General features: G+C 45.7%; 1 protein-coding gene and 1 long non-coding RNA gene across 7 annotated transcripts in view; one reads left to right on the top strand and one right to left on the bottom strand.

Moving 5' to 3' along the window:
- AHDC1 (AT-hook DNA binding motif containing 1) overlaps positions 1-24,471 on the top strand; it is a 314,317-nt gene that overhangs the window by 192,180 nt on the left and 97,666 nt on the right. The gene's annotated exons all lie outside the window — the stretch shown is intronic.
- On the bottom strand, positions 1,739-7,752 carry LOC131204788 (uncharacterized). The gene is made up of 3 exons (XR_009156639.1): positions 7,331-7,752; positions 3,785-4,023; positions 1,739-2,333 (listed from the first exon to the last, which is right to left on the bottom strand). It is a non-coding gene; the product is annotated as an uncharacterized LOC131204788 (long non-coding RNA).

Raw genomic sequence — 24,471 nt, 5'->3', positions numbered from 1 at the left:
CGACCTTTCAAGCAGCAACGACGAAGGCAGATTCACTTAACAAGCGTGTTACCGACTTAAAACAACTGCAGTGATTCACTTAACACTTGCGGCAAGAAAAGTAAAATGGGACAAAGCTCATTTAACGAATGTCTCATTTGGGGCTCAATTGTGGTCGTAAGTCAAGGACTACATGTAGAAGGAATTACTAACGGTAAATTACAACATTGTTTGTTTGGCTTTTTTAAACTTGGCAGTTCACGGACCTTTGTCATTGCTAATTTTCTTTGAATGCCACTTTTCTTCCCGAAGAAATCTGGATGCCTTTGTTTGTTGGCTCTCCTCTTGTCCATTCTTTGGTCGTAAAGGATTTTGTGGTCATAAATGGAGGGCGGAGGGCTGGGATAAAGACCCGCTGCTTTCGTCCCTGCATCCCCCATCACTGTGTTTTGTCTTTTGATGAGACAACCGGACCCCCCTGAAAGCCGTCTTGAATAAAGAAAAGAAAAGATAACAGGGCCGCGGTGTGGCTCAGGCTGTAAGAAGCCTGTTATTAAAACACAGCTGCCTGCAATTACTGCAGGTTCTAGTCCCACCAGGCCTAAGGTTGACTCAGCCTTCCATCCTTTATAAGGTAGGTAAAATGAGGACCCAGATTGTTGGGGGCAATAAGTTGACTTTGTATATAATATACAAATGGATGAAGATTATTGCTTGACATAGTTTAAGCCACCTGAGTCTTCGGAGAAGGGCGGGATATAAATGCAAATAAAATAAAATAAAATAAAAATTACGGCACGTTCAAGTCCCACCAGGCCCAAGGTTGACTCAGCCTTCCATCCTTTATAAGGTAGATAAAATGGGGACCCAGATTGTTGGGGGGGCAGTAAGTTGACTTTGTAAATATACAAATAGAATGAGACTATTGCCTTACACACTGTAAGCCGCCCTGAGTCTTCAGAGAAGGGCGGGATATAAATGTAAACAAAAAACAAAACAAAACACAAATCTATAATTGTGGAAAGCCCCTCCGTCCACGTTTGCCTTCCTGTGCCAAGGGAAGCCGAGAAGCAACCGTGGGATCAGCATCGTGGTCCATATAACTCAGCCTAATCTTTCGCCCATTTTGCTTGCTTGCCCTTTTCAGGATATCAGATAGGCAGGAGGAGGAATGTGCAAGCGTGAGAATCGGTTGGAATTGCTGCAGAGGTATTGGAGGCTGACCTTGGAGGTTTTCCCTTGAAGCGATGCTCTGTCCCTGACATACAGCTTGTCTCTCCCCCCTCCACACCCTGCGCTGTATCCCCCCCGTGGCTGGTTCATGACCGAAAACCAGCGTTTCCACCACAGTCTGGGGTCGAGAGCGGGAGGGGGAATGCCCATCAGCATTATCAGATGGCCCAGGGAAATTACACTCGGCCAATATATAGTTCAATGTTGCTGTGGCCACTGATGATAAGGGCAGAGCTGCTTTTTCTTCACTAAAGCATCATCGCTTTGTCTAATGGAAAGTCTGGATTGAGTTTATAATTTCCGTGGGATTATATACACCTACCGGTGTGCTGAGCAACAGAGCCCCCCCCCCCATCTCTGTTTAATTGCACTTTCGTTTTTTTGGGAGGCAAGATAGAATGAAAGGTGTGTGTACTATAATTCTCCTTGTGTTTTTGGGTAAATCTAACGCACCAACCATTATGAAGCGTTACGAACTGGGCAAAATGTATAGATTCCAGGAAGCTGTAATTGGATTTGCCATCTCTTGACTCTTTCTATAGTTTGCAAAAAAAAAAACCACCCCACACGCTTCTGTCTCATTTGTTGCACACAGCTCTACTTCAGAAGCAGCCATCTTGACAGAAGATGTGAAAATCGGTGATAGAATTTCAGAGTGACAGTTTGGATTTACAGGGGGGAGAAAAGGCTTCCCTCCCCCCCCCTTCCCCCATACCAACACACAGCTGCGAACGGTGCAGGGGAAGATGATTGTAGCTCTGCTGTTAGAATGTGGTTGCAGCAGGTGTGTTATACTCTTCGGTTGCTGTATTTTGTGCGAGGTGCAGGGGAAGTTAGGCAAGAAAAACTTGTAGGTCTCTTTTGTGCCGATACAAGTTCTGTGAATCTTCTTTCTCTTCCTTTTCTGCTATACCACTCCTGCAGTAAAACTCTGGAAGCGTTCATTTTTGTCTTATTAAAAAAATACGTTAAAACACCACCCAGGGTATCTTTTTCCTTTCTCCTGCTTGCCTACGCAGGTACAGTGAACGCATCGCTGTTTAGAGAACAATTTATTGGGTTTAATGTTTTTATTTGGAAGTTGGGCACACCTTTCTGTCCTCTTCCCAAGCTTCTTGTTCCTAAAGAAAATAAAAAGTGGGAGGGCGGATTAATAAAGTATAGCCAGGTATTTCTCTGTTTCCACTCTCCCTTTCCTTCTTTGCAGAGTGGAATGATGGGAAATCTGGTCCATTTCATCAAGGTGGCACTGTCTTGAAAAAAATATATAGTGTCATCTTTGCATAAGCAAAAATAAGTTTTAGGTACATATTCTTTTCAATGTAAAGTTTATTATTATTCATCAATTCATGAGGGGTGGAAGAGAAAGAGAGGGAGAGAGAGAGGGAGAGAGAGAGAGAAAGAGAGGGAGGGAGCGAGAAAGAGGGAGGGAGAGAGAGAGAGAGGGAGGGAGGGAGGGAGGGATTTTGATTGGCAGCTTGGAGGTTCACTTCCTTTCCAGCGTCTCAAAACCAAAAAGTCAAAAGTTGGTAAAGAAGTGGGGGTTCCCAGCTGGCAGCCAATAGTTGACCAGTTGAATCATTCTAACTCTGAAGTAAAGAACTAAAAACCTACAGTTCTGTGACTGAGGCCAGTGCCACCCATCTGCCACCATCTTTAACCCCTGTGCTTTGCTTCCCTTTACGGATTCAAGAAGCAAGTGGAAACTGAAATGGCAGCAGAGATGGAAGGCCCAAAATAACTTCACATATTTAGCCACGGTCTCTCGAAACGTGGCAACTTTTAAGACTTGTGGACCTCAACTCTCTTAAGTCCTGGCTGGCTGGGGAGTTCTGGGAGTTGAAGTCCCCAAGTCTTAAAGTTACCCAAGTTTGGAGGCCCCTGTTCTTATGAAAAGCGTCGTTTTATCTTAACAGTCAGCTATTTGGATGGCTTGGATAGCTGGAGGAACATCTTTAGCTTTGACCAGATCTAGTTCTCTGATAAGAAATATCTTTCAAAGTCTTTCAAAACACATCATACAATTAATACATTTTAACCACATATAAAGGATCTATTTTAACTCCTGTTTGCTGTTAGGAGATCCAAATTGTATTTGAAACCCATTTCTGTTAAAAACTGTCACCTTCTCTAAACCAGGGATCTCCAATCTTGGCAACTTTAAGACTTGTGGACTTCAACTTCCAGTTGAAGTCCACCAGTCTTCAAGTTGCCAAGGTTGGAGTCTCCTGCTCTAAACCATATCATTTCAGGCATCAAGTAGAGGTTAGAAAAAAAATAATAAACAGGGGTCTGTCCAACTAATAGATTTTATTCTATTGGGAGATTCTGTTTTTAGTATTTTCTTGTTTAAGTTGGAAAAAGTGCTCCGGGCCTCTTTCCTGATTTTTCCGTATCCATGACTTAAGGGGGCTCTCCTACAACAATGTCTACAAGTGGGAGTTAGTATGACTGAAAGTCCTCCATACAAAACAGCAACTAAAGCGAGAAGCAGAGATCTATCTCCCTGATGTTTTCACTTTTGATTAGGAAAAAATGTTTTCGTAATAAGCAACATTCTTGTCATACAAACCTCGTTGTCTGCGAGGGCTGAGGGCTTCAGAAGGACCCCACCAGCCATTAAAAAGAACCATTATTTGAGGTCTGCCCGGGGAAGAACTCGTAGCCTGGTGTCAGCAAAAATCTGCTAAGAAGAGACAGTTTGTTGTGTGGTGAAGGCATCAGGCCAAACACTGGGAGACTGTGAGTTCTAGTCCAGTCTCGGCACGAAGCCAGCTGGGTGATCTTGGACCAGTCACTTTTCTCTCAGCCCTAGGAAAGAGGCAATGGCAAAAGCCAAGTCTGAAAAACCTTGCCAAGAAAATTGCAGGGACTTGTCTGAGAATCAGATCAGGGGTGAAATCCAGCAGGTTCTGACCGGTTCTGGAGAACCAGTAGTGGAAATTTTGAGTCGTTCGGAGAACCGGCAAATACCACCTCTGGCTGGTCCCAGAATAGAGTGGGAATGGAGATTTTGCAATATCCTTCCCCCAGGAGTGGGGAGGGAATGGAGATTTTACAGTATTCTTCCCCCAGGATTGGGGAGGGAATGGAGATTTTGCAATATCCTTCCCCCAGGAGTGGGGAGGGAATGGAGATTTTGCAGTATCCTTCCCCTGCCACACCCTCCAAGCCACACCACACCCACCAAGCAGGTAGTTTTTACCGGTAGTAAAAAAAATTGGATTTCACCACTGAATCAGACTCATTTGAATTGGGGGGGGGGGAGAAATGGGTAGCCCCTCTTTTCTGACTAACAAATCCTATTAAAGAGGATAAGCTTTTTGTGAGTTGCTTGAAAAATGAAGGCTTTTTAACAAATTCATTAGTTGGAGAAAGCGCTGCCAGATTCTCCTCTTGTTTTGGCCCCATAGACGAAGGCAAGGCAGCCCTCCGACTCCTTTTACCCCCTCCGCCTCCTCTTAAGAAGAAAGTACTGAGAAGGAGTTGTGCTCCTTGGTCCCCCAGCCTTTTGCACCAGAGCAGGCCTTTCATTTACCACGACAGGCAACTGGATCCTCTCCAAATGGCTTGGGCCACAGATTCCACCACTCCCTGGCCACTGGCCTTGCTGTGTCCAGAGCTCTGCGGGGGCATCAAATTGCCGTCCTCTGCATTGTTCCATAGCTAGCAGGGGCGGGTCCTTTTTCAGCGGCCCCCGTCTTTCATGCTGGGGGCTGCAGAAACCAAACTCCTTTCCCACACTCTTCCCTCGCCTCCTTGCTGTAACCTGAGCTCAGAGCATCTGCTAGCCTTTTGCCTCAGCTGACATTCTGGCCTTCATCCCTTGGTTCTCATCTTCCCTTCCCTTTTTCTCTCTCCCTTCCTTCCTTTTTCCCTTTCTTTACTTCTCCCTTCCCTTCCCTTCTCCATTTCCCTTCCTTTTTTCCCCTTTCCTTCCCCCATCCTTCCCTTTTTCCCTTCCTTTCTTTCTCTATTTTCCCTTCCTTCTTTTCCACTATCCTTCCTTCCCTCCCTCCCTTTCCTTCTAGATTTTCCCTTCCTTTCCCTTCCTTCTTTTCCCCTTTCCTTCCCTTCCTTCCCCCTATCCTTCCCTTCCCCTTCCTTTTTTTCTCCATTTTCCCCTTCCTTCTGTTCTCCTATCCTTCCTTCCCTCTCCTTTCCTTCTCCATTTTCCTTCCTTCTTTTCCCTAATCTTCCCTTCCTTCCCTTCCTTCCCTTCCTTCCTTTCTTTCTCCATTTTCCCTTTCTTCTTTTCCCTTTCCCCCATCCTTCCCTTTCCTTCCTTTTTCTCCATTTTCCCTTCCTTCTGTTCTCCTATCCTTCCTTCCCTCTCCTTTCCTTCTCCATTTCCTTCCTTCTTTTCCCTAATCTTCCTTCCTTCCCTTCCTTCCCTTCCTTCCTTTCTTTCTCCATTTTCCCTTCCTTCTTTTCCCTTTCCTTCCTTCCTTTCCTTTCCCCTTCCTTTCTTTCTCCATTTTTCCCTTCCTTCTTTTCCCCTAGTCTTCCCTTCCTTCCCCCTTCCCTTTCCCCTTCCTTTTTTTTCTCCATTTCCCCCTTCCTTCTGTTCTCCTATCCTTCCCCTTCCCCTCTCCTTTCCTTCTCCATTTTCCCTTCCTTCTTTTCCCCTTTCCCCCCATCCTTCCCTTTCCCCTTCCTTTTTTTCTCCATTTTTCCCTTCCTTCTGTTCCCCTATCCATCCCTTCTCCTCCCCTCCCCTCCCCTCCCCTCCCTGCCTAGATATTTGCTTCAGGGCTGGAAACCTGATTTTGCTTCTTTCCTTCCTTCTTTCCTTCCTTCTTTCCTTGCTTCTTTCCTTCTTTCAATAGGGGCCAATCTTTGCTTTAAGACTCCCTGGCTCCTGTCCAGCCTCCTGCTCCCTGCTTCTTTCACACACACCTTTTCCCTCAAATGCAGCAAGGGGCAGAGCAGGAAAGGGCACTGAGCAAACCCTTGGAAAGCTCCAGTAAACACCAAGCCCTTGTCCCCCATTTGAAAGCCTGGCTCGTTCTGCCTGCCTGTCATGGGGAGTGCGGGGAGAAAACCCAGCCTTTCCCTCCCTTGATTTGTGGCTGGACATCAATCTTCCTGCTCATGGCTTCCCGTGGAGCAGAGGGTGGAACGAGCCGCAGCAACAGCAGGCACCCCCCATTCGTCTACCCCTTCCCGTCCCTCTCCCTGCCCGTTGCTTTGGCCAACAGCCCTTAAAGGCAGCCGCAGGTGACTTCCCGAACATTCGCCCGGACCAAGCCTCGGCCTTTCCTGCCCCCATTGGGCAGCAGGGTCTCCGAAGTGGAGAAGCCAGGGCGCGCGGGGGGGAGGCCCATCCTTTAGCCGCGGGAACAAAACATGGGAGAATTACAGATGCATTGGCATCCCACAGCGCTTTTGCCCAGGGGCTCCAGCAGGCCCTGGCTGGGTTGCAGAGCCGCTTGGAAAATTTTCCACTCGAGCGAGCATTCGGAGAGAAGGTTGAAAAATATTTGGCATGAAATCCCCCCCCCAAAGCTCCTTTCCCTCCTCCCCATTCCCACTCCCCCCCTTCCTCTTCCCCCTTCTCAGTTCCAACTTTCCTTCTCCTGGGTGGGCATTGTGTTGTTTTTCCCAGCCTGGCTTTCTGCTTCGCAGAGAAGCCTCTCTCTTCCCCCCACACTTTCCCCCTTGTCTCTTGAATCCCCAAACTGTAGCACAGCGGTGTGGTGTTGCTGCACCCAAAAAGCTTTTGGTGTCTGTCCTGCCCAGAACTGAATCCGCTCCCTGAATCCAGAGCACATTGGGCTGCAGCCAGCTAAGTCTGCAGCACGGTAAATATTGCTGTTGTATTCTCCAAGGGGAAGGAAGCTGGGCTGCAGACAGCTGCTTTATTGCCAGACAAGACTCGGGGGCCTAAAGCCCCCTTTTTTTCCTCTCCCTTTCTCCCTCCCTCCCTCCCTCCCTCCCTCTTTCTAAAGAAATATAGGGGGAGTCAGTCAGGCATCTGCAAGAGTACCATTATGGCCTTGGATGCAGTTCCACTCATATGGTCCGTAACAAAAGTTCTCTCATGCAGAGGAACCGGAGTTTTTGTGATCAAAGAGCTTGCAAGGGTACGGAATGGAACAACTTACACTATACTTACCATCCAGATGTTTTAGACTTCTGTCCTCGGTAATCTGGAACAGCTTTGGAACGGCGATGGTCTTGAAATCCAGCGTAGAGCTTTACTGAGCTGTGTGGGTGTACTGGGTCAACCTAACCAGGAAATCAGCTCCGCCAGAAAGCGAAAATTGCTTTTCATTGAAATGGGCTATAATAAGAGAGTCTTGCAAGTGCCTCCTTATTCTTGGTAGACTTCGTTAGCAAACCAGGTTTCTTCATGAGCTTCTTGTGAATGTTAGATCTTGGCTCTGGACAGTGGTGGGATTCAGCCAGTTCGCACCACTTCGGGAGAACCGGTTGTTAACTTTCTGAGCAGTTGGGCAAACTGGTTGTTGGAAGAAATCATTAGGGCAGAGAACCGGTTGTTAAATTACTTGAATCCCACCAACGGTTCTGGACCTAGAAAACACTTCCACTCCTATTGTTCAGGGCTGTCCAAGCTTGGCCACTTTAAGCCTTGTGGACTTCAACTCCCAGAATTCCTTAGCCAGCAAAGCTGGCTGAGGAATTCTGGGAGTTGAAGTCCACAAGGCTTAAAGTGGCCAAGCTTGGACAGACCTGGCCTAGTTAATGTACAAATTTCATCAAGGTCATTTTGCTTACTCTCTGCAGTGGGACTATAGACAGTCCTCAACTTACAACAGTTCACTTAATGCCCATTCGAAGTTACAACATCCCTGAGGGGAAAAAATACGTATGACCATTTTCCACACTTACGACTATTATTGCAGCATCCTGATGGTCACGTGATCAACATTCAGGCGCTTCAGATTCATATTTGTGACAGTTGCTGTGTCCCAAGGTCTCGGGATCCCCTTTGGCAAACCACCTGACAAGCAAATTCAATGGGGAAGCCAGGTTCACTGAACGACCGTGTTTACTAGCTTAAAACAGCTGCAGTGATTCACTTAAGAACGGTGGCAGGAATGATGGCAACATGGGATAAAACTCAATACATGTCTTGCTTAGCAACAGAAACGGGCTCAAAGGTGGTCGGAAGTCGAGGACTACCTGCACTTGAATACTTTTTTTAAAAAATTACTGGGTTTGGGTAAAAGAGTTTGGGGTCCACCTATAAAGGCCTTCATTGGAACGTTGTCTCAAAATAGTTTCGTTCTAGCCAGTGGTGAAATCTAAATTTCTTTCCTACCGGTTCTGTGGGCGTGGCTTGGTGTGGGTGTGGGTGTGACTAGATGACTAGATGATCTCTAGATGACCTCCAGGTCCCTTCCAGCCCTGGATTATCCTCTGAAGCTGCGTCTAGTGCAGGTTCGTAGTCCTTCCTTCCTCTTCTTTTCTCTCCCTCCCTCCCTCCCTCCCTCCCTCCCTCTTTCTTTCTTTCTTTCTTTCTTTCTTTCTTTTCTTCCTTCCTTCCTTCCTTCCTTCCTTCCTTCCTTCCTTCCTTCCTTTCTTCCTTCCTCCCTCCTTCCCTCTCTCTCTCTCTCTCTCCCAAATGAACCCCCCCATTTTTTGCCTACACCCTCCATTTTTTGCCTAGGAGGCTTCAGCTTTTTTACCTTTTAAAAAATGCTTTTAACAGTAAACAAAAAAAGCCTCTGACGATCAAGCACCTCAGCCAGGATCGGCAGAACCTTGTTTTAACCCTTTAAAAGCATTTTTTTACAACCTCTTCGGCTGATCGCGTGGCTCAGCTGGGCATGGGGGTGGGAGCAGGGATTTTTGCTATTGGTTTTTATTTTTATTTTTTATTTTATTTGCATTTATATCCCGCCCTTCTCCAAAGACTCAGGGCGGCTTACATTATGTCAGGCAATAGTCTTCATCCATTTTGTATACTATATACAAAGTCAACTTATTGCCCCCCAACAATCTGGGTCCTCATTTTACCTACCTTATAAAGGATGGAAGGCTGAGTCAACCTTGGGCCTGGTGGGACTTGAACCTGCAATATTGCAAGCAGTTGCTGTTAATAACAGGCTGCATTAGCCTGTTGAGCCACCAGAGGCCCTCCGAACCACCCGCTGCCATCGCTACCGGATCGGCCGATCCGGTCCGAACCGGGAGCCTTTCACCCCTGGTTCTATCCATTCCACCTCTGAATCCTTAAGATTCCATTGCTCTTCCAAAAGGTACGCATGAAGAATAGAGAATTCTGTCTCTGTTCCTTTGACCTTTTCCGAAGGATGGTCCTCGAGGCAAAACTGATTAAAACCTAAGTAAACTTTGAAACTATAGATGTGCTTCACAAAAACCGCAGCTTTTTTTCCCCCTCCCATCCTTGCGTCTTGTTGTAGTTATAAAAAAATGCTGAAAGTGAGTCCAGAGTCACTTTATCTTGGAACACCATGCTAGACTTTAGACTAACTCAGTTCTTAAGCATTTTTAATCATGAAGAGATAGAAGAGACTCTCATATAGCTTATAGTACACTGACATTTTCTGGTATCCGGTGCTCCCAAGGCTAAATATGATGTCATCTCTCTCTCTCTCTCTCTCTCTAAGATAGTGACTGGGTAACTTTTAATCAACTCTCCCCTCCCCCAATGTTTTAATTAGTAGTACATACTGGCACAAGTGAGTTTAGAGTATTATGGACCTTGTGCAGCCTGGGTTTTTTTTCCTTTTTGCTTCTATACACAGGCCTCTCCCCTGCATTTTAAAATGACATTTTCTCCCTCTTACACGTGAATTGGAGTTTAATTTATTCATCCTGCTGTATCCCTTGATCTCCTGAGCCAATTCACAGAGTTAAGGATTTGTAGCTTCATTAATGTGTTTTGATGGCAGTTAATACATTTCCAGCCAAGTCTGTGTCCTTCAGTTTTAAACTCCGTGTTTTGAAACCTGGGGCCACAACTAGGGGTCGTTTCTACTTATTTTTTAGGTGATATAAATTTATACCTCCTCACCTTTTTTTTTCCAGAACTGTTTGGCTTCTTAGCTTTAATTCCCATCTTCTTTGGGAAGATTCAACATTCAACGTTGGAATGTTGGTTGTTGACTATCCTAAAGAACTGACTGACTTTGGATTCTTGATTTTTTGTTGTTGGTGGATTTGTTTCCCTCTTACAGAGGTAGGGTGATGTCGTCATTTCCATGGGGGAAACCCTAAATTTATTTATTGAGCCAATAAATGTGTGAAACACAGTTCACGTATGGCCCTATGACCGTTGAAATGGCAGGTGAAGGTGATTTTGAACAAATAAGTAGGTTTCTTCCGAAGGACTAATGAAAACTGGAAAATGCCAATAAAGGAGAATTTGTAGTTCAGGGTTGAAATGAAGAGCCATCTTGAGGGCCAAATTAAAGATCAGCATGTCACAAACAGTGGTTGAAGACGTTTTCCAGTTGAGGGATCCTTGGTGCTCTCTGAGCTTGATTGTTTTCTTGAAGATGTTTCATCACCCAAACCAGGTAACTTCATCGGTGCTGAGTGATGAAACGTTTGCAAGAAAACAACGAAGTTAAGAGACCACCGAGCACCCCTCAACTGGAAAATGTTTTCAGGAATTGTTTGTGACATAAGACTGGGTCTTATTTTCGGGGAAACACAGTAATCTTTTAATTGATCCTGAAGATGAGTTGGGAATACACCTTTTAGAAACTCCGAAAGGTCATCCCAGATAACAATTCAAGGAGTTATTGTCCTAACACCCCTAAAGTTTTCATATTGGAAAGCCTAGATTGACTCTTTTTCACAACGCTTTATACAGCAATCAGATCTCAGGACGTAGATACCCTTATCATGCATTATGCATTGCAAAATAATCTGAATCCAGAGGCATGCACTGATGGGCCTTCACATCTGGGCCGTGACAGCCCAGCACATTTTGAATACCTAAGGCAGAAAACCCAAATCCATTTTGGCTGCTTTTCATGATGTATCCTGACTGCAGCATTCCAGATCAAATTATTGATTTCCAATGCAAACCACAGATCCACGTTTTGCAGGGCAGGGGTCTGTTCAGTGGTGAAATTCAATTTTTTTTTAACTGTCGGTTCTGTGGGTGTAGCTTGGCGGGCGTGGTGTGGCTTGGTGGGCGTGGCAGGGGAAGGCTACTGCAAAGTCCTCATTCCCTCCCCACTCGTGGGGGAAGCATATTGCAAAATCTCCATTCCCACCCCACTCCAGAAGAAGGATAATGCAAACTCCCCACTCCCTCCCATTCAGGAGCTAGCCAGAGGTGGTATTTGCCGGTTCTCCAAACTACCCAAAATTTCCACCACCGGTTCTCCAGAACCTGTCAGGACCTGCTGGATTTCACCCCTGGTTCTGTTCCCCTTTGGCTTGCACCCATCCATTATGTGTGTGGTGAAGTTCTTCCCCTTCCCTTTGCTGCAACACTGGAATATTTTGGGAATCTGCCCTCCGATGCAGAGTAAGTGATTAAGCCATGTTACCACCACCCAGCAGCTGTGTTCTCCTCAATTAGAAAAACTAATGGAGCAGTTTATGGGCACACACAAAGTGATGGCTGACTGACAGGTTGCAGATGATCAGCGGAGGGCCTTCTGTGTGTCTTTCATTCTCGTTCTGAATATTAGAAGATTCCTCTGCAAATATGCAAGTCTGCATTTCTCTCTTACGAGGAACAGGGGAAGACTCCATGAAGGAACCATGACTGTAGATAGCTAAAATGAAGCCGAGCCTTGTGTGCGAATGATTCATGGTCTTGGTGTTTATGCTGTTGTTGTGTCGACCTAAGAAAGGGGGAGAAAAACAGAGAAGCTTTGCAACGTTTGTTGGACTTCTTGCACTCCCTTGATGAGTTCATGGCTGCAGATCGCATCCATGCAGTGCTGAGGACATGGGCACAGGCACAGACTTGTGTTCTTGCTGACGTAGCCTGGATTCGTACATTGTACTAAGCCACATTTTCCAACCAAACCAATTTAGGGAGCTGAAAAGGCCGCAATCGGTTGGCTTCACGCAGAATGCTGAACCAAAACGGAACCAATCATCTTACGCCTTAGTTTGTTGTGGGAATCAGACCACGGTTTTCATCTCGGGGCCCTTCAGAGGGGTACACTAAACTAGCTAGGAATTATGACCACGAAATTTCCTTAACTACTCTCCGAAGGACACCAAACTATGGAAGGATGCCATGGGTCAACATCAGGGGTGAAATCCAGCAGGTTCTGACAGGTTCTGCAGAACCGGTAGCGGAAATTTTGAGTAGTTCGGAGAACCGGCAAATACCACCTCTGGCTGGCCCCAGAGTGGAGTGGGAATGGGGATTTTGCAGTATGCTTCCCCTGCCACGCCTACCAAGCCACTCCCACCAAGCCACACCATGTCCACCAAGCCATGCCCACAGAACCGATAGTAAAAAAAAATTGGATTTCACCACTGGTCAACATCCAAGATACCCTGAGTGTTCTTCTTTCTGATTTCCACAAGATGTATAACTTGTGCGATATATACCGTAGCTCAAGGGTGTCCATCCATGCTGGTTGAGGAATTCCGAGAGTTGATGTCCACAAATTTTATAGTCGCCAAGTTTGGACACTCAGCTTATATGACAATAGCAGAAGCCTATCAGATATTTTTGGCTCCCATGAAGAGGATGAACGGGTCAGCCTTCCCCTCTTGATGGTCCTCGCCCTCTGGTATTCAAAGGTGTACTGCCTTTGGGCACAGAAACCCCATTTACCTAATGGTTGTTGACATGCCTGTCAGGCATAAACCAGTTTAACACTTATAAAAGAGAAAAAGAGAGAAAGAGGTCAGAAAGGACAGTCTCAGCCTTAGGAAAAAAAGAAGGGGGAGCAATGGTGGGTTGCTACTGGTTTGCCCTGATTCGAGCAAATCGGTAACAGCAGCAGCGGGAGGCTCTGCCTACCCGCCCGGCCATCATCAAATATGATCTGTGCATGCGCAGAAGCGAGCAACCCGGTAGCGAAGGTAAGCGAAACCCATCCTTTAGGGGGAGGATCCATTTTTGTTAGGTTAAAGGTTTTGGGGACAAGGGGACCCTTCTCCTAGGTGATCCTAACCTGCTTGGTTCCTTAAAGAACTCAAGACTTGTGCGGGAAGATGTAGAAGTACACCTATTTAGACCCAGGTTTTCTGACTTCTAGCGCCGGAGGGAGGAATGTGACTTTCTCAGCTTTTCCTGGCTCCTGTGCCTTTTATACATCCATTTCGTCTGCTTAGGCACTGGTTGGGAGGAGAGTTTAGCTCCGAGGGTTCAGCTCAGGGGTGTTGAACGCGATTTCATTGAGAGCCACATCAGGGTTGTGTTTGACGTTGGGTGTGTGTGTGTGTGTGTGTGTGGAGTAAGCATGGCCAGGGTGGGCGTGGCCAGCTCAACGTCACTCGTGTCAGGGGACACCTGTGGTGGGCCAAGCACTTTGCCAGCAAAAACGGGCTCCCGGACTCCGTTTTTGGCTGCGATGGCTTCCTGCAACCAGTGAAAATGGAGCTCAGGTGGGCCACCCACAGCCCTCCCGAGCCTTGTTTTCATTGACAGTGGCACCGTGGGCCGGTCCTTTGCGGTTTCCATGGCGGCTCCGTGGGCCAGATATAAGCACCCCGCAGCCCGGATCTGGCTCCCGGGCTTTGAGTTTCTGACACCCCTGGTTTAGCCCATTGTTGTTAGCCCATAGCTCGTTATTAGAGGCTGAGGCATCTAATAAGAGTGGGCTTATCACAAGGTGGTTTCCCCCCTTCCTTTCTCCAGCCTCCCTGTACGACTCCTTGCCAAAAAATCAACAGCAGAAGCCCCCTCCTAAAGCTAGCCAAAGAGAGCCATCAGCAATTTGCAAGCTATGTAAAGGAGCCAAAGTAGTTAAAATACTTTAAAAAAAAACAAACCCAACACATGCGCACATGTGCATAAGCTATACTCACCAGGAACTTTGGCAAGCATTCCTGTGGCCCTGGCCAACATGATCTCCCTTCGCAATTCCAGGCAAAGTCCAGAGCTCCATCAAGAGAGCTGCAGGATGTTGCTTGTACAGCTCTCTGGCCTTCGCTTCAGTCCCTCCCTTTCCTTTGGGTCAAGATCTTTGCTGCCGGGATCTTGGGAGGGCCTTGAGCCTCTTTGAGAAAAATCAGATGCTCGACTTGTTCATCGAGTTCTGTCTGGCTCGCTCCAAGAACCCCATAACGTGGCCTAAAATAGAGAGATCTGGATGCTTCTTTTTGCTCACTTCACTGGCAAACTAGACAATCCTGTTCAGGTGACATGCTCAACAAAGTCAAGGAGAACCGACATGAGCACTTGGGGTAAGTTAAATTAAGTATCCCCAGTACAGGTAACCCTTCATTTAGCAACTGTGCACAGTTAGGACAGTGATGAAAAAAATGACTGTGACCAATGCCCTTATATATATATATATATATATGTAGGTCTTTGGTTATTCGGGTTTTCTCCCGCGTAAAATTGGAAGTGTCTTGGCGACGTTTCGACGAAGTCTCATTCGTCATCTTCAGGCTTCAGCTTCGTGCTTCTGGGAGCAAATTATATATATATATATATATATATCTTTTGCAAGTGTGTAAAGCAAAGAATTGAAGCCTTTGAACTCTGGTGCTGGAGAAGACTCCTGCGAGTCCTTTGGACTGCAAGGCCAACAAACCAGTCAGTCCTAGAGGAGATCAACCCTGACTGCTCTTTAGAAGGCCAGATCCTGAAGATGAAACTCAAATACTTTGGCCACCTAATGAGAAAGGAGGACTCACTGGAGAAGAGCCTAATGCTGGGAAAGATTGAGGGCAAAAGAAGAAGGGGACGACAGAGAACGAGGTGGTTGGATGGAGTCCCTGAAACAGTTGGCGTGAGCTTAAATGGAGTCCAGAGGATGGTAGAGGACAGGAAGGCCTGGAGGAACGTTGTCCATGGGGTCACGATGGGTCGGACACAACTTCGCAACTAACAACAACAACAAAGGAAAGGAAAGCTGAAGTAAGATTATTGGCACTGTTGCAGTTTCACTTAGCAACTGCTTTGCTTAACAACCAAGCTGTTAGTCCAAATTGTGGACATTAAAAGAGGGCTACCTGTATTTGACCCATGGGTGTGCTAGTTTTAGCTTGAGAGAACTCCAGGGCTACAGTAAGTTAAATTAACCAACTACCGCTGGTTAACCAGGCCATGCAAACTGCTCCCTAGAGTAGTTAACTCTCTCCTCTGCCCACCAGATCGGAGAATGAAAAAATGTCACCCATAGTGCCCCCATTATGCCTTTTTGCTCCATTCTTTGGATGGGGGTGGGCTGGTGGAAAAACACAAATTCCCTGGCTTCTTTTGAAGCCATTTGGAGGATTCAGAAAACCCTCACTGCCCTATCTGTCAATCGATTGGAGATTTTGTATTGCTGGTGCATGAGAGTGCTTAACTTGCAAGGCGGTATCTCCCAAATGCCACTGATATTTGATTTCTGATTTGAGATTAGCGAGAGATTGATGTCTTGTCTGGGAATGGTGCAAGACCCAAAAGTGCTTCTGGAAACTCAGAAGAGAGCCAGTTTCATGTGCTGGAAACCAGGAAACTGAGTTTCTTGTCTAGCTTTAGCCATGAAAGCCAACTAGGTGACTTTGGGCCAATCACCAGGAGACTGTGAATTCTAGTCCCATCCTTGACAGGAAAGGTGGCTGGATGATGTTGGGCCAGTCGCTCTCTCGATCCAACTCAACTTCAAAGGGTTGTTGTTTGTGGGGGAAATAGGAGGAAGAAAGAGTTGCTGTATTATTGAGCTATATAAGTAAAATAAAAGCAGTGGCTTCCATGCGGTGGAACCTGTTTGGCCCAAGCAGATTCATCATGCATTTGCTTGCTAACTCACCTGTGCCAAGTATCATCCATCTTTGGAGGAACAAACCCCCAAGATACTATTGTGGTCTCATTTCTGCAACGGTTTATAAGCACATGAAAAAAACAACAGTAAAACCTTTCCAAGCCAGGGAGCAAGTGTCCCATTTCTTCTCCCAGGAAAGGAAGACCTTTTCTCTTCTCACTCTTTTCTGAAGTCCGGACTCTCTTCAGAATTCTCAGGAATTCTGACCACTGCAGAATGTAGCTGAAATTCCACCTCATCACACTTACGAAGTGTTTCCATAACTGGACTAGATTACTGCATCCTGTTGTCCACAGGACTGAGTTGAAATTTTTCTGGAAATGTCTTTCCCCAGACTCCTTATTTAGCAGCCAGTAGGTTTTGTTCTGCCAACGGTCATAAGGTACATTTTTCAGTGCCGTTGTAACTTTGAGCAGTCACTAAAGAAACTGTTGTAAAGTGAGGACTACTGAATATTTTATAAGGTTCTATTGATGTAACTCACAATTTTTTTTTAATTTGCATTTATATCCCGCCCTTCTCCGAAGACTCAGGGTGGCTTACACTATGTCAAGCAATAATCTTCATCCATTTGTATATTATATACAAAGTCAATTTATTGCCCCCAACAATCTGGGTCCTCATTTTACCTACCTTATAAAGGATGGAAGGCTGAGTCAACCTTGGGCCTGGTGGGACTTGAACCTGCATTGCAAGCAGCTGCTGTTAATAACAGACTGCATTAATCTGTTGAGCCACCAGAGGCCCAATACAATAAAATTAGAGCAGGTTAATTCTGGGTGTGCCTCTTATCTGGATTATCTCATAAGGCTGGCATCAACCCTTGCAAATACATCGCTCCCGTTCTCACTACGGTCTCCCCCAAAATAAGGAGGGTCCCTTCTGAGATGTTCGCTACACCCCCAATACTTCTGTGGGCTCAGTTGCCTCTTATCTAATCGTTTGTCCACTGTGCAGCACAGAAGGAATCAAACTTTGTGGAATTGTATTTGGCTTGGAAAATGGGCCAAACCCTGGCCGAGTTTTGACAGTTCTGCTATTTTGTCCATACAAGCCTGATCAGGTTATAAAAATAATTGTAGCCTTCTCTAAGTTCCTTCTGAGCTGTCAGGAGGGATCCCAATTTACAGTTTGGGAAGGTTGTTATAAATCATAAAAATGCAGTAATATATTAGTTTGGGCACCGCATGTTATTGTGAATGTCATCATGTTGGCTACTCCTGCATTTAGAATACAGGTAGTCCTCAAGAGACACAGTAGCTCAGTGGCTAAGATGCTGAGTTTGTTGATTGAAAGGTTGGCAGTTCAGTGGTTGAAATCCCTAATGCCGCATAACAGGGCGAGCTCCCGTTTCTTGTCCCAGCTTCTGCCAACCTAGCAGTTCGAAAGCACATAAAAAATGCAAGTAGAAAAATAGGGACCACCTTTAGTGGGAAGGTAACAGTGTTCCATGCGCTTTTGGCGTTGAGTCATGCCAGCCACATGACCACGGAGACGTCTTCTGACAGCGCTGGCTCTTCGGCTTTGAAACAGAGATGAGCACCACCCCCTAGAGTTGGGAACGACTAGCACATATGTGCCACGGGAACCTTTACCTTTACTTTAGGTTTTGTTTTAGCAGAATGGATACCTGTTTATGGTTTATTCTGAGCAACTCTTTGTATATGTGCATGTTTGTTTCACATATTTTCTATACTTTGTATGTTTTACATTTGTTTTCTGCCTTGCCACATTTGGCTTAGCTACGCTGAAAATTTTACTAACAGATGGCCTACAAATCCTTGAATTATTTAAAATATAGTAAAATCCAAGAGGTAAGGGGGAAAAAAAAACCAATGGCCAAAACGACAATGGTGTGTTTGAAACCTTATTTAATTCCTTGTTTTGAGGACTACCAATCTGTATTATAGATTTGTTTAGAAAATAGTCAAACTGCCTGGCCATCATAATGAGAAACCATGTAAGTCTTATTAGAAAGCTAGGATTTGTAATTGGCAGGGCAATAAGTTCCTTTCGACTTTCCTTACTTGCATTCATCCATTTGTTTCATATGCCTGACTAGGTGGCTCAGTGGCTAAGACGCTGAGCTTGTCGATCAGAAAGGTCAGCAGTTCAGCGGTTTGAATCCCTAGTGCATGTCTCCTGCGTGAGCAGGGGGTTGGACTAGATGACCTCCAAGGTTCCTTCCAACTCTGTTACTGTTCTAACATTGCCTTGCAGTTGATCAGAACAGATCCATGTTTATAGGAACAAATGTGCTGCCCCTCTGTGGTGCTTGGCTGGCTCTGGAGGGTCTTTCTTAATTGTGAGCTTTAAACGTTGTTCTCAGCTGAGACTTCCATACATGGCGATTTTCCTAGCTTTCTGTTATTTGCATTTTCTGGACAGTGTCAACTTGGAGCAGATGTGAACCCCCCTCTCTCAGCTAAGGCAACTCCTAACCCACCCACCCTTTTTTTTGCAGTCTTCAAACCCCCTCTGATTGCTGAAAACTAGCAGTATATTTTCTCACTATTTGGAAGTAGGAAACTCGTCAAAGCTGGAAGGGGCTTAAGGAAGGAGAAAGGGAAGGGAAGGGAAGGGAAGGGGAGGGAGGGAGAGAGGAAGGAAGGAAGGAAGGAAGGAAGGAAAGAAGGAAGGAAGGAAGGAAGGAAGGAAGGAAGGAAGGAAGGAAGGAAGGAGAGCCTAAGGAGGGAGAGAGGAAGGGAGGGAGGGAAGAAGGAAGAGAAAGGAGGAACGGAAGGGAAGGAAGTAAATGGATAAAGAGGAGGGGAGGGGAGGGAGGGAAGTAAGTAAATGGATAAAGAAGGAAAGGAAAGGAGATGAAAGGAGAGGAGAGGAAAGGAAAGGAAGGAAGGAGAACGAAAGGAGGGAGGGAAGAAGGAAGAAAAAAGAAGAAGGGAAGGGAAGGAAGTAAATAGATAAAGAAGGAAAGGAGAGGAGAGGAGAAGAGAGGAGAGGAGAGAAAAAGAAAGGAAGTAGAGAAAGGAGGGAGGGAGGGAAGAAGGAAGAAAAAAGAAGAAGGAAAAGTTTCTAAACTTCTTTTTCATAACCTAGAGGAGAAAAATTTCAGCCCAGTCTCCTGTTATACGTTTTTATTGCTCCCCAGGCACCAAAAAGGTCACCTCCTTCTGATTTAGATGCATCTATTTATAATCTCAGGATATCTGCATCCTCCGAGAAGAGTAGCGGTCAGGCTTGGTGGGGGGGGGGTGGAGCTGCAAGCAGGCAGAAAAATGCTCTCCTTTTTATCCTCACAACAATTCTGTGGTGTAGGTTAGGCAGGAGAAGAAGAAAAAACAAGAAAAGAAGGGACGGCTGGAATACGATTGTCCCAATGCTCCCCAGTAAGCTTTCAGGGGAGTATTTTGAATCCCAGTTTCTGCAAACACCACGTATTTATCCTTTTCGTGCTCCGGTGATAATTCTAACCGGGAGTGTTTTAATGAGACACCGGGGAGCGCTCTGGAGCTCTTGCTATAAAAATGCTACAACTTGCTACCGGATAAGAAAATGTCCATCTGTCGTAGGCTGGATTTGCACAACCGACTAGGCCAGCGATGGCAAAACCTTTTGCGCTCGGCTTGTCAAAAATTCAGAAAACGCCTGCCTCGACAGCCCCTCCGGACCTCCTCTATAGACTCTGTTGTCCAGACCTTCTGGAAGTCGTTCAAGAGGGGCCCCGGCTCCTGTGAGGCCTCAGAAGATTGTGCGAGAACACTTGCATGATTTTCACATGCCTCAGAGGCTGCCCAAGAGCAAGGCCCTTGCACAACCTCCAGAGGCTCTGGAGGCCTGGCTTGTCACCAAAATTGGCTGGGTGCATCACCTGCGACATATGTGTCATAGATTCACCATCACCGCACTAAAAGTAAAAGGTAAAGGTTCCCCTCGCACATATGTGCTAGTCGTTCCAGACTCTAGGGGGCAGTGCTCATCTCCGTTTCAAAGCTGAAGAGCCAGCGCTGTCCAAAGACATCTCCATGGTCATGTGGCCGGCATGACTCAACGCCAAAGACGCACGGAACACTGTTACCTTCCCACTGAAAGTGGTTCCTATTTTTTCTACTTGCATTTTTTGCATGCTTTCGAACTGCTAGGTTGGCAGAAGCTGGGACAAGCTCACCCTGTTACGCGGCACTTGGGATTCGAACCCCTGAATCCCCGACAGCGCCTTAGCTTGTTGAATCAATCAACAAGCTCAGCGCCTTAGCCACTGAGCCACCACACTAGGCTAAGCTAAAAGAATTCTGGGTAGTTTATGGTTCACTGCAACGTAAAGAACCTGACACAGTTTTCGGTGTTTTGTTAATCCGGGTTTAAGGTGTTGTGAGAAAGTTGGATCAGGATGCTGATGTCACAATTCTGGCCCCTTCTAGATGTTGCAGGTTTAAAGATGGACAACCATTTGACAAGGATGGTATATTACCTTTGGCTATTGTCTTGCTGCCTAGAAATGATGGTAGTTGGAATTTGAGAATATCTGGAGATGAGATGAGAGTTCAGCAGGAGCTAAAGATTGTGTCTGTGTGTTTGGAGGGCCATTAGGAAGGGAGTTGCTCCCTGTGATATTCCTGGTGTTTTTATCACTTATGGGAATGTAATGGCTTCTCCGATGCTTTCGCGTTTATTTATAGTTTCTTGCCACTCTCTTTTCCGTAAGCATCCGGGTGGGTGTGGAACAGCCTTAGCATACCTGAGATATTTCTTCAAAGAGAATATCTTCTTCGTCATTAACTCCAAATATAGCTCTTCTGGATCAAAAACCCACCTAAAGTCCAACTTCAGGTAACCTGGTTTTGCGAGCAGAATCAGTAAATCACAAAAGGCCCCTTATTAGTTATTTCTCTGGTTTTTTGAGGGGTGGGGGTGGAAGTGGGGGCCGCTCAACAGTGGAAAATGTCACCAGTGTTAGGAATCATGCATGTTTCTCAGACGTGACAGCTTGAAGGTGTGTGCACTCCCAACTCCCAAGAATTTCCCAGCCTGCCATGAATTCTGGGAGTTGAAGTCCACACATCTAGAGTTGCCAAGGTTGAGAAACACGGATACAGGCTAGGAGGAAGAATGGTGTTGTTACTTCTTAATTCTGTGGCTTAAGAACAATCTCCCTCAAATTCTGTGTTTATGTGTGCTATTCACCTACTATATGCGTACACATAAGTCAGCCATGTGATAGCTACGCATAATTGTACACATAAATATATGTATTTATGGGGCCGCGGTATGGCTCAGGCTGTAAGAAGCCTGTTATTAAACACAGCTGCCTGCAATTACTGCAGGTTCTAATCCCACCAGGCCCAAGGTTGACTCAGCCTTCCATCCTTTATAAGGTAGGTAAAATGAGGACCCAGATTGTTGGGGGGGCAATAAGTTGACTTTGTATATAAATATACAAATAGAATGAGACTATTGCCTTACACAATGTAAGCCGCCCTGAGTCTTTGGAGAAGGGCAAAATATAAATGTAAATTTAAAAAAAAATGTACACATAAGTCACCTGTGTGATCTTAGGGACCAAAGTTTCCCCAAAGCTGCCTAGGCAATATGACTCTGAGTTATTATTTTCTTGTAACCCTGTGGTTCAGTCTAAATTTCAAACCTGTGAGAAGACAGAATGCTGTCTTCATTAGTTGATTTCCACCAATGTGTGATGTTGTGGTCTCTTTTCTGTATTCCTGCTGTTCTTCTGCAAATTACACTGAAAGAATAGAATAGAATTTTTTATTGGCCAAGTGTGATTGGACACATAAGGAATTTGTCTTTGGTGCATATGCTCTCAGTGTACATAAAAGAAAAGATACCTTCATCAAAGTACAACAATTACAACACTTAATGATAGTTATAGGGTACAAATAAACAATCAGGAAACAATCAATATCAGTATAAATTGTAAGGATACAAGCAACAAAGTTACAGTTGTACAGTCATAAGTGGAAGGAGATGGGTGATGGGAACGATGAGAAGATTAATAGTAGTGCAGACTTAGTAACTAGTTTGACAGTGTTGAGGGAATTATTTGTTGAGCAGAGTGATGGCGTTCAGTGAAAAACTGTTCTTGTGTCTAGTTGTTCTGGTGTGCAGTGCTCTATAGCGTCGTTTCGAGGATAGGAGTTGAAACAGTTTAGAATAGAATAGAATAGAATAGAATTTTTATTGGCCAAGTGTGATTGGACACACAAGGAATTTGTCTTGGTGCATATGCTCTCAGTGTACATAAAAGAAAAGTTACGTTCATCAAGGTACAACATTTACGACACAATTGATGGTCAATATATCAATATAAATCATAAGGATTGCCAGCAACAAAGTTATAGTCATACAGTCATAAGTGGAAAGAGATTGGTGATGGGAACGATGAGAAGATTAATAGTAGGGTGTGTATGTGAGGGGTCTGTAAATATTTCCACCGCCCTCTTTTTGACTTGTGCAGTATACAGGTTCTCAATGGAAGGCAGATTGGTAGCCATTGTTTTTTCTGCAGTTCTAATTATCCTCTGAAGTCTGTTGGGTTGCGGAACAGGAGGCTGTCCACAAAGAAATAAAAATATTACGCATAAATAACATCAGGAACCTTCTCATGATTGGTGCTCTCTGTCTACCAGAAAGCGCCACCTAAAAAACTTTTTAATAAGTATTCGAAAACTAAGGAGCTATGTTTTGATTCCCTTCCTCAGGTCTGCCACCATCACCTGAGGTTTAGTTCTCACCTAGTAAACATGGCTTGTACCCCGTGAGACTCTGGGAGGACTCATGTGCTGCAAGGTTTAAGATTTCTCCTTGCAGAAAAGATATTTCATAATCCGCGATTGCCAAGAGCCGTGTGGAGAATGCAGCACACTGAAGTAACAGCACCTCTGTAGAAATGGACTTAAAATGGGGAACATAGATCATAGAATCATAGGGCTGTAAAGAGCCTCAGAGGTCTTCTAGTCCAGGGGTCTCCAAATGTGGCAACTTTAAGTCTTGTGGACTTCAACTCTCAGAATTCCTCAGCTTATGGTTTCATCCATAAAACCCTTCTGCCTACTGGATGATTCTGTTTCTCGTCCAGCCGGTTTCTAAAATCGGAACAGGTCTGGCCGTCCCTGTCCTTGCCTCTCCTTCCTGTCAGCCCCTTTTTGGGATGGTGAGGTGACTTTGTAGACAAGTCAAGAGAGCAGCAGGAGAAATTCAAGGGCTTCCAAGTGTGTGTGTTTTTGTGTGTCTCCTGCACACTTTTTTTTTTTAAGGAGACTGTTCTGTTATGGAAGGCCATGACTCTTTGAGACAGAAGGACCCCTTCCAGGAGTTGTCACTCTGTTCCATTTCCATTTTTTTTTCTTCTTTTCCTTCCATTTGTCTGGATTAATATAGGGTTTCCTGCTTGAGCGGGGGTTGGTCTAGAACAGCAGTCACCAACTGGTGGTCCGTGGACCATTGGTAGTCTGTGAGAAAGACTGTTTGCGTTTGTCATATTTCACTAAATCAAGGCTCCTTAAACTACGGCCCCTGGGCCAGATAAGTGCAATGAACGTTTGTGTTGCTGCAGAGAGTCTCCCCTTCAGGGTGTTTCTGTGAGCGTCGGAGGGAGGCAGAAATTCTGACTCAGGGTCTGCTTCAGCCACCTGGTGCGGAGCTTTGGGCAAAGGCTGGAGGGAAGTGCTGCTGGTGGTAAAGAGCCAGAGGGCCTTGTTCCAGTGGGACTACATCATGGCCTGGAACTGGCTGACCATTTCAGCCTGCTGAGCCTCCAGGCGCCGGTACCAGGCCTTGCACTCCCGCAGGTCTTCCCTCTTCTTGGAAAGCCTATGCTCCTAGTCCTCAGTGAGGTGCTTCTGCTGAGCCTCCTTCTCAGTCAGATCCAATTTGAACTGAGCCAGCTGTTTTGCCAATTATTTTTTGTGGCTGCTTAGCTCCAACAACTGCTTCCTGTTGGGGCCCTAAGGAGCCCAGGTGGGTAGGGTAGGTGAGGAGAGGCTGGGAGGGGAGGGGCGAATAGAGGCCGGCAAAGCACCCCTTGACGGCGAGTGACATCAAATTGGCCATGCCCACCCAGTCACATGACCACCTAGCCACGCCCACCCAGCCAGTCATTAGGCAGATCATATTAGTGGTCCGTGGGATTTAAAATTATGAATTTAGTGGTCCCTGAGGTCCGAAAGTTTGGTGACCCGTGGTCTAGAAGATCTCCCAAGGTCCTTTCCAACTTTGTTATTCCGTTATTCTTCCTTCAGCAGCCAGGAGTGTGAAAGCTCCTAAAATTGCTCAGGTTCCGAGCTGTTTTGTCCCAATCCTCATTCCAATTCGCTTAAGGCTTCCTTTATTTGTTGTTGTTGTTATTGTTATTATTACCTTTGCAAACTTTAGAAGCTGCCCA

This window comes from Ahaetulla prasina, chromosome 10, assembly GCF_028640845.1.
Source record: "Ahaetulla prasina isolate Xishuangbanna chromosome 10, ASM2864084v1, whole genome shotgun sequence".
NCBI classification, from domain to species: domain Eukaryota; kingdom Metazoa; phylum Chordata; class Lepidosauria; order Squamata; family Colubridae; genus Ahaetulla; species Ahaetulla prasina.
This window is presented reverse-complemented; position numbering and strand designations above follow the sequence as displayed.